Below are 8,248 nucleotides of genomic sequence, written 5' to 3' on the forward strand. Positions count from 1 at the left end.
TCTTTCAATTTCTTCATGTCTTGTTTAATTATTATGTTTTGCTTAGTTTTAATTATGTCTGAGTAGTTTTCCTTCTAGGGTTTATGGGGATCTAATAAATAATATGAAAGGGTAATTTTATGATTGTTGATCATTGATGCTTAATTGATTTCCTATTGATTGTTTAAATGCTATGCAGTTAGATTTGGCCAGGTTTAATTGTATGAGTTTAGCAATATTGATTCGAGATTCGAGAGATGAGAATTGATGTTTAGTCTTAGTTTCAATAGGCGGTTTAATTTATAAATGGTTAGGTCGAGATTCGAGAGATGAGATTTAATACCGGTAAATTAATTCTGTGATTGTAATACGTAGCGAAAGCCCTTTATGATCTGATTAATTAAAGCATTGATGATTGATTGTTGTGTTTTACCCTGGAATATTGTTTATTAGTGAACCTATGCCCTAGGCTTTATTATTATTGATTTCTTCCTTAATTATTCTCTTTACTCATAATCTTCGTAGTATAATTTATAATCACAACAAATATTGGTTACTTTAATAATTTAGACTATATTAATTAATTAGGAGTAGAAAGACTAGTTTCCCTGTGGATTCGACCCTACTTCCCTATCTGCATAAGCTAGTGGACTTAGGTAATTATTTTTGATTAGGTGATACGACTTTAGCCTGTCAAAATTTGGCGCCGTTGCCGGGGAGATTGTTTTATTTTTATTTCTAATTGTTTTTGTAGTTTAGATTATTTTCCTTTTGCCTCAAAAGACATTAGTGCTTTGAGGTAGGTCTAATATCTGTCTTTTTAGTTCTTTGTTTATGCCCAGGTGTTCCAGATCAGGTTACATTCCATTCGACCCTGAGATCGAACGCTCGTTTCATAGACAGAAGAATTTTTATAGGCAGATCCTGGCAGGTTCTGGGAGTAATAATATTCCTGGAAATCCATTACCTACTTCTAGTGATTCGGAGCACTCTTCCGATTCAGAACTAGAGATGGGTACACCACCACCACCACCACCTCGCAAGCTTAGCGATTATTCGCAACCATCCCTGACGGATTTTCCACATCTTTCTCCTACACCTGATCTCGAGGGAGTCCAGTTCGAGATCAAGCCCCAGTTCATAACGATGATAGAAAGAAAGCAGTTCAGTGGAGCTAAGGGTGAAGATCCTAATCTTCACATTGCAGACTTCTGTCAATATTGCAATACTATTAGGCAGAATGGGGTAACGCAGGACCAAATCAGGGAGATTCTTTTTCCCTTTTCTTTATGTGGAAAAGCTAAATTATGGTTTAATGGTTTGAATAGAGCTGCACTTGGTATTACTAACTGGGAGACTTTTGCTTTAAATTTTTATAATAAATATTACCCTGCAGAGAAAACAGCTTTATTGAGAAGTGCCATTCAGAATTTTGCCCAGGAGACAGATGAAGCATTATATGAAGCTTGGGAAAGATTCAAGGATCTGCAGAGGGAGTGTCCCCACCACAATTTGGCAAAGTGGCAGTTGATTCAAGCCTTTTACAATGGTTTAGGAAATGCATCTAGGACAATTTTAGATTCCGCAGCTAGCGGTAGATTTATGAATTTAAATGTTGATGATGCAGGTCAGGTTATTGAAGATATGGCAATCCATAATTCCCAATATGGGAATGCTAGAGGTTATGCTAACAAGGGCAAGCATCATGTTGATTCAGTAACTCTATTGCAAGCCCAGCTTACTTCTATTTGCCAGAAACTAGATAACCTTACTACTAACAATCCTAATTCTGTTGCTAATGTTTCTACTGTTTCTAATAATGCTAATGATGCTTTCTGTGAAAATTGTGGAAGTGTAGGTCATTATGAACAAGATTGCAGGAGTTCAATGGAGCAAGTTAATGCTTTTCAAACCTACAAGCAAAATAACCCATACTCCAATTCCTACAATCCTGGCTACCGGAACCATCCCTACCTATCTTACCGTAGCACCAATGTTCAAAATCCTCCACCTCCACAACAACCACAACAAGCACCCTTCCACAGCAGAAATATTATCACCCTCATGCTAACCAGAAACCCCCATCACAAGCCCCTACTACATCTTCTGACCCTGCTTTATCAGAAATTAGGGCAATGCTGACCAGTATGCAAAAACATATGGAGAGTAGAGACCAACAGATTGACTCTATTATAGCCCATAATAAAGTCATGGACACCCAAATAACCCAATTGTCCTCTACCCTTCAATCTCGCCAGCAGGGAGCTTTACCAGCGCAGGGAATCCAACCTACGGATCATGCTAATGCAATCACCCTAAGGAGTGGTTCACACTACGATGGACCCCAAATGCCCAAAGAGGATGAACCTGATTTAATTAATATTGTTAATCCTGATTCCGTTGTACCAATTTCCCCTGCAGGGCTGCAGGGTAAAATTCCTGACACTAATATTTTTGATGATTCATTGCAGGGTACAACCTCAGGGAAGGATGCACCCCAGGGGAAGAGTAGGGAAGCACCACCAGTTATCAAATTACCATTCCCTAATCGCCAACTAAAGACTAAGTTGGACAAGCAGTTTGGTAATTTTCTGGAGGTTGTTACAAATTTGCAGGTAACGGTTTCTTTTACTGAACTTATTACACAGGTTCCTGCATATGCTAAATTTATGAAAGATATTTTGACTAGGAAGAGGGCCTTTAATGAAGTAGAAACTGTAGCTTTTACTGAGGAGTGTAGTGCATTGTTACAAAATAAATCTCCCCCGAAATTAAAGGATCCTGGTAGTTTTTCTATCCCTTGTCATATTGGTAATGTCTTCATAGATAAAGCATTATGTGATTTGGGTGCTTCTGTTAGTGTAATGCCATCGTCTATTTGTTCTAAATTGAATATGGGTGAATTAAAAATTACTAATATTACTTTGCAAATGGCAGACCGTTCTGTTAAATATCCCCTAGGTATTTTAGAGGACGTCCCTGTTAGAGTTGGTAAATTTTTCATCCCTGTTGATTTTGTTGTTTTAGACATGGCTGAGGATACACAAATACCCATTATATTAGGCAGGCCTTTTCTCCATACTGCAGGAGCCATTATAGATGTTAAAAATGGTAAACTAACCCTATCTGTTGGTGATGATAATATTACTTTTAATTTAGGGAAGGTTTTAAAAGGTCCTATGCTTGAGGAAAATTGTTGTTTGATCGATGTTATCGATATAATGGATGATATTTGTGATGATAGCTTGACACAGATTCTTGCAAGGGATCCCTTGGAAGAAATACTTTGTGGTAATTTGTCTGCAGGTGATGCGAGTGTCTGGAGCAAGGAGGTGGATATTATTGAGAAAGCTCTTGCCATAGAAGAACTTGATGACAAAGAGAATAAGAAGGTAGTAAAATTAGTTCAGGAATCGAAACCTGCAGAGGTAAAGAAACCTGAACTAAAACCTCTCCCTTCTCATTTAAAATATGTTTTTCTTGATGAGCGGGAAATGCACCCTGTGATCATTAGTACTGCACTTGATGACCCACAAACTTCCCAACTTCTAGAGGTTCTCAGAACCCATAAAAGGGCAATAGGGTACAGTATTGATGATCTCAAGGGTATAAGCCCAGATTTTTGTATGCACAGGATACACTTAGAGGACAACTACAAACCCTGCATTCAACCCCAGAGGAGGTTGAATCCCAATATGCAAGAGGTATTCAAGAAAGAGGTTATGAAATTACTTGATGCAGGTATTATCTATCCTATTTCTGACTCTAAATGGGTAAGTCCTGTTCAGGTGGTTCCTAAGAAGGGTGGGATGACTGTGGTTAAGAATGAAAAAAATGAATTAATTCCCACTAGAACTGTTACAGGGTTCTATCCTATTTCTGACTCTAAATGGGTAAGTCCTATATCGTAGAATGCCTTTTGGTTTATGTAATGCACCTGCTACTTTTCAACGTTGCATGATGAGCATATTTTCTGATTTCATAGAGTCTATCATGGAAGTCTTTATGGATGATTTTAGTGTCTATGGTTCTTCATTTGATTCATGTTTAATTAATTTAGCTAAAATCCTTAAAAGATGTGAAGAATGCAACTTGGTCTTAAATTGGGAGAAATGTCACTTTATGGTGACAGAGGGAGTAGTTCGGGTCACATTGTATCTGATAAGGGCATACAGGTAGACAAGGCAAAAATTTCAGTGATTGAGCAATTACCTCCCCCAGTTAATGTTAAGGGAGTTAGGAGTTTCTTAGGTCACGCGGGGTTTTATCGCCGTTTTATCAAAGATTTTTCAAAAATTGCTAAACCACTGACTCAGCTTTTTCTTAAGGATGCCCCTTTTGTTTTTACTGACGAGTGTCTTGAGTCTTTCAATAGGATTAAGCAGGCTTTGATATCGGCACCCATCATATGTGCTCCCGATTGGAATCTTCCTTTCGAGATCATGTGTGATGCGAGCGACTTTGCTCTAGGAGCCGTGCTTGGACAGAGGAAGGACAAAGTTTTACATGCTATTTACTATGCTAGTAAAACTTTGGATGAGGCTCAAGTCAATTATGCCACCACGGAGAAGGAGTTTTTAACTGTCATTTATGCTTTAGAAAAATTTAGATCATATCTAGTCGGTTCTAAAGTTATTGTTTTTACTGACCATGCAGCTCTAAAGTACATGATAGCCAAAGCTGAATCAAATCCTAGGCTACTCCGGTGGGTTCTCTTGCTCCAGGATTTCAACATTGAAATAAGGGACAAAAAGGGTGCAGAGAACGTAGTGGCAAATCACTTGTCACGAATCAGGTATGATGAGGGTAAGGATTTTCTCCCTATAGATGATTCATTCCCTGATGACAACCTGTATGCAGTTGTAGAGCAACACCCCTGGTACGCCGATTTTGCAAATTATTTAGTGGGTGGTACTCTACCTCTTGACCTGTCCTACCAACAAAAAAAGAAATTCCTTTATGATGTTAAACATTATTTTTGGGATGATCCTTTTTTGTTTCGTGAGTGTGCAGATGGATTATTTCGCAGGTGTGTCCCCGAATGGGAGGTACATGGTATTCTCACTAGCTGCCACACTTCACCTTATGGAGGACATCATGGTCCCTCTAAAACAGTGGCCAAGATAAATGAGTCAGGATTTTATTGGCCCACCATGTTCAAGGATGCTAACATTTTTGTGCAGGCATGTGACTCTTGCCAGAGGACTGGCAACATCTCGCGGCGGCATGAGATGCCTCAAACTGGGATTTTGGAAGTTGAAATTTTTGATGTTTGGGGTGTTGATTACATGGGACCGTTCCCTTCTTCTAGAGGGAACCGTTATATACTAGTCGCCGTAGATTATGTATCCAAGTGGGTAGAAGCCATTGCCACACCTACCAATGATGCCAAGGTGGTCCATAGGCTTTTCAAGAAGACTATTTTTCCTAGATTTGGAGTGCCTAGAGCCATAATCAGTGACGGAGGATCCCACTTTCATGAGCGGAAGTTAGATACCCTCCTAAAGAAGTATGGTGTTTACCATAGGACAGGGTTAGCCTACCATCCCCAAACTAGTGGCCAAGTCGAAGTGTCTAATCGTGAGATTAAGGCCATCTTAGAGAAGGTGGTAGCAAAATCTAGGAAAGATTGGAGCGATAAGTTGGATGACACCCTTTGGGCATATAGAACCGCATTTAAGACCCCTATAGGTACCACTCCCTATAGACTTGTGTATGGTAAAGCATGTCATCTTCCGGTGGAGTTAGAGTACAAGGCATATTGGGCTATTAAGGAGCTCAATTTGGACGCTAAGCTAGCGGGAGAAAAGAGGCTTCTACAACTTAACCAGCTTGATGAGTTTAGGTTGATGGCCTATGATAGTGCGCGAGTCTACAAGGAGAAGACTAAGAGATGGCACGACAAGATGATCCTTCCGATAGAATTCAAAGAGGGTGACAAGGTGTTGTTGTTCAACTCTAGGCTTAAACTGTTTCCAGGAAAGTTGAAGTCAAGGTGGTCGGGTCCTTTCACTGTAAAAAGGGCCAACAAGTTCGGTTCTGTAGAGTTGTTTGATGAGCATGGTAATGAGTTCAAGGTAAATGGTCAGAGGCTTAAGATATATCACGACGGGGCTACAATTGGTGCAGTTGAACTACTACACCTGACTAGTTCCAGTTCACCTTGAGAATACTATGGTAAGAAGGTCGTGCGGGACCTATATAAACCAGCGCTTTGCGGGAGGCAACCCGTATTTTACTTGTTTTTATTTTTCTTTTTCTTCTTTTTCTTATGAGAGGAGAGAGGAGGGAATTTAATGAGTTTTATGAGTTTTTGGTACAGATTTGAGGAAAAGAGTTAGCCAAAATTTGAAGAAAATAGAACGTCCCAACTTGTTCTCGGGCCCGGCCGGGCGGATCAACGCCCGACCGGGCGCGAGAGTTGACGTATGCGGACATTTATTTGGCCCGACCGGGCGAAGGAACGCCCGACCGGGCGCGAGAGTTGGCTTAGAATTTGTTTGAAAATCGCCCGATCGGGCTGTGGGACGCCCGACCGGGCGCGAGAAGAAGTTTTGGAGAAGAATTGATCGCCCGACCGGGCGGTATTGGCGCCCGACCGGGCGCGAGTGGAAAAAAAGAACGGCTCAATCAGATCGCCCGACCGGGCGAATGTCCGCCCGACCGGGCGCGACCATATTCCCCTTTGCACCGTCTTTCTTTTCTTTCTTCTTCTTCTTTCCTTCATTTTCTTTCCTTTCCTCCATTCTTTCTCTCTCTAAAAAACTTAAATTCTCTAACTTCTCTCTAAGATTTCTCCTCCATTTCTCATCCAAATCCAAAACTTTTTACATATTTATACTCTTCCCTTCATCCTCTACATTCCTCTATCAAAAATTTTCATTTTCCACAACAATTAATTTTTGATAACCACTTCCAATGGCGGCAAAGAGGGGCAGAAACTTGCTCGGGAGTAGTTCAAGCGGGTCATCTCAACAATATGACCCGGCTCTTCAACTTGCTCAGTGGCCAACGATCAAGATCGCAACACCGGAGCAACGAGAAAAGCTTGAGGTACTCTACGGACGCGAGGTAATCCCCTCACGGTGGTTACACCGTCCCACTTTAGAAGCTTTAGGTATTTATGGCTTTGTTAGGAGATATTTGAATGATATTGGTATGCGTAAATTTGTAGATATGCATTATTCGACATACCGTGAATTAACCTGTGAATTCTTGTCTTCTCTTGTTATTCAAAGTCATAAAAGTGGACCAAAATTAATTTTTAGGCTTAATAATAGAAACATCACTCTTTCTTTTGTGGAATTCTGTAAATTATTTGAACTGGAACCTGATTTAGATAGGCAATGGAATGCTGAGTTTAAAATGGATGATATTTATTTTGCTTTGACTGGTATTCCTCATGTTTCTGCACAACATGCTAGTGCTAGGCCTATCCACCACCCCGTCCCTAAAATGTGGCAAAGATTTGCCGGTGTCTATTTCCTAGGTAGGTATGAACCCCACAACTGTCAGACCAATGAATTAGCTGTAATTGGCCATTATATGTTTGGGTACGGGAAATTGAACATAGCCCGGTATATCATCCACCACCTAGGTCGGCATGCCACGGCCAGCAACCAGGCCACTACCCCCATCCGTCTTGGTGGCATGATCACTAGGATAGCCATCAAGAAGGCCGGCTTTGTAGAGAGTGGACCCCACCGCATGACTAACATGGGATCCGACACCTACATTACCTCTAGGTACCTTGAGGAGCTGGGGTGGTTGAGGGTAGACGGGAGCCAGGTTACCCATTGGTGCATTAGGACAGGGACTGAACAACCCTTACCCATTTTTCCTTTGCCCAACCCCGACCTGACCGCCTTTCCCCCAGGGCAAGAGTCCTACACTTATGCCCTGTTAGTTGCTCATGCTAGGGGCGAGGATCCACAGCAGGCCCAGGCCCAGCCACAGCCTGTAGTTCGGCCTATTCCACAGCCACCATCACCACCCCGACAGTCCTATTCCGTCCCTCATGGTGACTCTGACCCAGTTTGGGACTTGCAGAGTATTGGCCAGACCATAGGTCGCATAGAGCAGACCCAGACCGAGTTTAGACAGATGATTGGTTCTGTCGACCAGAGGCTAGGCTACCTAGAGAGGAACCAGGGTAGGGGGCTCTACCCCATTTATGATGATTATGCTCGTCGGGGTAACATTCCCGACGATGCTGTTTACCCAGACTGGTTCCAGCCCCCACCTCAGGGATACGATAGAGATCCTACTG

General features: G+C 41.6%; 1 non-coding gene across 1 annotated transcript; it reads right to left on the bottom strand.

Moving 5' to 3' along the window:
* Positions 1-1,386: 1,386 nt before the first annotated feature.
* On the bottom strand, positions 1,387-1,493 carry LOC145587120 (small nucleolar RNA R71). Its single transcript, XR_014101152.1, has one exon. It is a non-coding gene; the product is annotated as a small nucleolar RNA R71 (small nucleolar RNA).
* Between the last annotated feature and the right edge of the window lie 6,755 nt (positions 1,494-8,248).

Source organism: Chenopodium album, chromosome 16 (assembly GCF_948465745.1).
Source record: "Chenopodium album chromosome 16, dcCheAlbu1.1, whole genome shotgun sequence".
NCBI classification, from domain to species: domain Eukaryota; kingdom Viridiplantae; phylum Streptophyta; class Magnoliopsida; order Caryophyllales; family Amaranthaceae; genus Chenopodium; species Chenopodium album.